Here is a 5,313-nt window from a genome sequence, read left to right on the forward strand (position 1 = left end):
CCGCCACCGCGCCCACGCCTGGGTTTCACTCTCTGCCTCTGGATCTGCAGGAGAACCAAACTCTGTTGTTTAAGCAGCCTTGTTCCTCAAGGAAGCCCTGGTGAAAGGACATAACAGTCACCCTGGGGACAGAGGAAGCAGAGTGTGCTGGGCACTGGGTGAAGACCCTGTGTGTCCCCACCTGGATCCCTCACCCCATAGGGATTGCTATCTATGTGGATTGATTGATTGATTTTTTTTTTTTTTGAGACAGGGTCTCACTATGCAGTGCAGGTGGGCCTTGAACTCACTGGGTAGCCCAGGCTAACTTCGGCTCAGTGATTCTCCTGCCTCAGCCTCCTGAGTGCTGGGATAACAGGCATGTGCCACCACACCTAGCTCTCCTGCCCCAGTTTTCAAAATGAAGCCTGTCACTCTAGCACTCTTGGAGGCTGAGGCAGGAGGATCACAAGTTTGAGCCCATCCTGGACAACTCAGTGATGCAGTCAGAACCTATCTTGCAATAAAAAAATAAAGGGCTGGCGCTATAGCTCAGTGAGAAGTGTACTGCAAAAATGCTCACAATAAGAAAGGAAGGTTGATGGTGGTTGAGACAGGGTGCGTCAGCAGTCCAAAGCTACAGAGCATGCTGGGCCGGGTGTGAAGAACTTAATGGTGGCAGCAGGACACATGGGGGTGGGTAGAGGGCATCAGGGCCCAAGGGAACCTCAAGAGAGCCCCAATCTAAGTCCCCACACGTGTGCATGGAACACTGTAGCCTGGGGCTCAAAGATTTCCTCTTTCATGCCATCCCTGGAAAAATCTGTGGTCAGGCACGGTGGCATGCCTGTCATCTCAGCACTCGGGAAGCTGAGACTGGAGGATTGCTATGAGTTTGAGGCCAGCCTGGGCTGCACAGAGAAAGACCTGTCTCAAAAAAATCTAAATAAATAAATAAATAAATAAATAAATAAATAAATAAATCTCCTGTAAAACTAATGGCTCAGAGGAATGTAGTGGGTGAAAGGAAAAAGAGCCGGGAAGAAACAAGAGGGAGGCGGAAGGGGGAGAGGAAGGTGCAGAGAGGGGCCGGACTCCGGTTCTGCATCTGTAAAGTGGGGAGACTTAACCCCGTGCACAGAATGTGGGGCCCGTCGCTCGGGCTGCTCCGATGGCTCCAAGTACACGGTGGAACTGAAGCTCAGAAAAGTCAGAGGGGAGGGGCGGGGGAGGGAAAAAGCAGAAAGTGGGAGCCCCTGCTTCTGTCCACCATGCTGCGCCCCTCGGAACTGGGGTGTTCATCTCGAGGGGCCTGCAGCCCGACACTAGCGCCAAACGCGAACCCGTATCTACTCCAGGACCCCCGGGGCCCCCTGGACCCTGAGCTGGGACCCGGGGCAATTTCCCAGACACCGATGAGCAGGCGCCGCCATCGCTGCTCCTGTCCTCATGGAGGGGGGGAACACGCCGCACCTCCCCGCGGCCCTTCCCCAGCTTATTAAGCGCCTCGGGCTGCGCGATCGATGGCCACCGGGCGCCGGCTGCGGCCTCCCTCCCGGCCGCCAGGCTGCGCATGCGCGCGGGCACCCTGATTGATCGGCTGCGCTCCAGCATCTTCGGCCGGCCGGCCCCGCCCCTCCTCCCGCCGCGTTGCCCGGCAACTGCGGCTCTGCGCGTCCCCATTGGCCGACGGCCGCTCCGCTCCCCGGGCGCGCGTGGTCAGTTGGTCAGCGCGGCCGCGGCGTGGCCGGGGGCCCGGCTCCGGGCGCGGGTCGATGCCGCCTCCCGTCTGACCTTTCCCGGGGCGGGGAGGGGGGCGCGGGTGGGAGGGTGCCAAGGAGGGTAGAGAGAGAGCTGGTCCATCTTGGGGAAAAAAAAAAAAAAAAAAGTTTATTGACCCGTTTCTTATCTCGGGGATGCACGGCTTCCTGCCGAGGGAGTGATTGAATGGCTACGTGGGATGGGGGTGGCGGGGCCCCCCTCCCTGATCGTGCAGTGCCCCATCTCCCTACTCCTCGGGGCCCTCCTTGGAGGTGTTGGACCCCAATCTCCAGGTCCAGAAGGGCTCGTGGGAGGCCAAAATTGGTCGGTACTCAGAAAGTGAGGAGCTTCAGGTCCTCTCTGTCTCACTGGGCTGACATCTGCACCTCAAAAGGCAACTAAAGCATATTGTGGGACCCACACTGGCTGCCCCTGGCCTGCAGTCCTATAAGAAGGAGCTTCGTTGAAACTCATACACTTGGCGAGACAGAAGGATGCCATGGGGTGCATCTTCGTGCTCGGTGACATCGCCACTTCACAGAGGGGAGAGGACCTCAACTCGAGGGTACAAACTCCAGGAAAGCCACTGGGCCCTTTGAAGGGACTGTGAATACTGCCCTAAACCATCCAGATAAGAAGAAAAAAAAAATCCCAAAGCCTCCAACAGCACATAGTGTTTATTAAAAGGAACTACTGGATGTCAAAAGGTTTATTTCGAGAACAAAGGTTCAGTGGGTAAAATGCTAAGGTTCTTCTTGTGGGACCCCAAATACTTTTTTGCTTTCCTGAGGATTAAAAAAGGCAAGATGGAATTAGTTGATGCAAATGCACGATTTTTGGAAATTGAGCCCACACGAAAGCTTCATGAATGCACCAGCACACATTGGGAGGGGGACCTCCACGCACCTCCAAATCAGCGTAGTTGTAGAGAGGAGGAAATGGTCACTGCTGTTCCCAAACTGCCTTTAAGGAAATAAAAAAGGACAGAATAGTCACAGCCACATCTTCTCTGAGTCTAGCTATGTTCATTTCTTTTCAGCCGCCAGGCCCCGCCACACACACAGACCATTGGGGGCTTTTGGCCCCATGCAGCCCCCTACCCTGCTATTTTCTTTTTTTTTACTTTGCTGTATTTCACGTAACACCCCACCTGAGAGCTCCAGCCCCCCGCCCCCTCCTTTGCACTTCTAATTCCTAACAGCTGAGAAGGTTGCATTGACCGGATTGCGTGGGGGTTATTTTTGAAAGCAGATGCTGGAATTCAATTTTTATTTTAACCTGGTTATTGAGTGGGGAGGGGAGGGGGAGGAGATCGGTGGGTTGGCGTGTGAGATGAAAAAGGTGCATTTTATCAAAGGATGAGCTGCTTGGAAATGGCTGCTTGGGACTTTAATGTAGGTGCAGTGCGTGTGCGACCCTGTGCATGGGAGAGTGTGCAAATGAGTGGGCAGGATGTGTGTGCGTGAGCCAGGAGGTGTATGATGTGGCTGCGTGCATGCTTTTACGTGTGTGTGTGTGTGTGTGTGTGTGTGTGTGTGTGTGCATTCTGTGAACAAGGAGAGTTCAGGCCGGGCCTGTGGGTGGCGCTAAGTGGCTCCTTTGAGTGTGTGGTGGGTTGCCTGCATAGGCGAGGCCAGTGGCCACACATCCAGTGGATGAATATGTCTGTATGTGCATGCACACAGGTGTGGAATAGGTGCGTGTGAATGGGTGCCCTTGTGTGCTTCCATCTTTGCGTGGGTGCGTAGGTGTGCTCTTGTGAAAGTGGTGCCAAGTGAGTGTGTTGGTGTGAGCCTGTGTTTCTACACATACATGAAGGTTGACGCAGGGACCAGGGTTCAATCCCTGGCGTGCCCTGCAGGCCCTGCCTTTGGGGCGCACTGAGACTGTGACTGAGACTGGGCGTGGTGGTGCGTGTCTGTAATCCCAACGCTTGGGAGGCCGAAAACAGGAGGATCACTATGAGTTCAATTTGTGTAGTGAGACCCTGTAGACCCAGTACTAAATACATAAAAATAAATAAATGAGGGTTGAGTGTGAATATGCACACGTGTGTGTGCATAAATGTGAGCTGGTTGTATCTTGTGCTGTGTTCCTCATTTTTTTGTTTGTTTTTTTTTTGTTTGTTTGTTTTTTTGGCGGAACCGGGGATTGAACTCAGGCCCTTGCACTTGCCAGGCAAGCACTTATTCTACTGAGCTATCTCCCCAGCTCCCCTGGTTTGTTTTTTGAGATAAGGTCTCGCTATGTAGTTCAGACAGACCTTGAACTCACTATATGGCCCAGGTTGGCCTGAAACTCATGGTGATCCTCCTGCCTCAGCCTTCAGAGTGCTGAGCTGACAGGTGTGCTCCGGCACACCTGCTTCTTGTTTTGGTTTTTGAGACAGGCTCTCCCCCTGATGTAGGCTGGCCTTGAACTCACATTGTTCTTCCTGCCTCCGCCTCTCAGCATCTTGGGTCCACAGGTCTGTACCTCCAGTCCAGCTCCGTGTCCTTCTCCTGTCACTGCTATCACCACCCAAGCTGTGCCTTCCCAGTTCACCAGCTTCTCGCACGCCAGGCAAGCACTTGCTACTCAGCTATCCCAGCTCTTCTATTCTAACACAGGGTTTCGCTAAAATGCCCAGGCTAGCCTCAAACTTGTGATCCTCGTGCCTCAGCTGCCCAAATATCTGGCATCATAGGTATGTGCCATCGTGCCTGGCAGGGCATTTATTTCATAACAGTTGGCCTCCCTTGGGGGCTTAACCACCTTTGTCATTGCCTGATTCCATGCTCAAGGACAGGACATATAGACAAGAGAGAACAGTGACCCCAAATGTGCCTTGGAATCTTGGCCTGTGTTTGGCACTCACAGGCTTCAGCAGTGTAGTTGGGAGTCCCTGGGTACCCAGGGAAGCTGGGTCCCAGGCCCAGGACCCCTTGTGGCCTCTCTGACCTCCCAAGTATCAGCTGGCCCCAGACACTGTCCCTGGTGGACATGGCGAGCGTGTAGATTTCCGAAACCAGCTCTCCACCTGGCAGCTTTATTAACCCACTTCAGTGGATCGAGTGATAGACAGGTTTGCTTATTGCTCCTCTCATCTCCCTGGGGACTTGAGTTCAGGTGTCCCCACCTTGTCCCCGAGAGTCCAGATGAGGGGACACCAGAACCCTCACAGATCCAAGATGCACTCACATACGATCAATTACACACCGGATCACTCCAACCGCACCATTCAGGGAAGTGGCATGCTGACCCTGCCAAAGTTTGAACTTCTACACTGAACTTGGGCCTGGGGAGATAGTTCAGCAGTCTAAGTGCCTGCTTGGGAAAAGCAAGGTCCCAAGTTCAATGCCCAGTATCACATGCTGTGCTGGTCCCAGAACCCTGGGAAAGGTGGTACGCACCTGTAATCCCAGTGCTGGGGAGGCTGAGACAGGAGGATCACTATGAGTCTGAGCTACGTAAAGTCCAAGTTGTGTTGCATAGGGAGACCCTGTATCCAAGAAGAGAGGGGGTAAAGGAGGGGGTGAGAGAGAGAGAGAGAGAGAGAGAGAGAGAGAGATCTGACATCACTTCTTCTGACAT

The sequence above is a fragment of the Octodon degus genome, unplaced genomic scaffold (genome assembly GCF_000260255.1).
Source record: "Octodon degus isolate 3935 unplaced genomic scaffold, OctDeg1.0 scaffold00050, whole genome shotgun sequence".
Lineage (NCBI taxonomy): Eukaryota > Metazoa > Chordata > Mammalia > Rodentia > Octodontidae > Octodon > Octodon degus.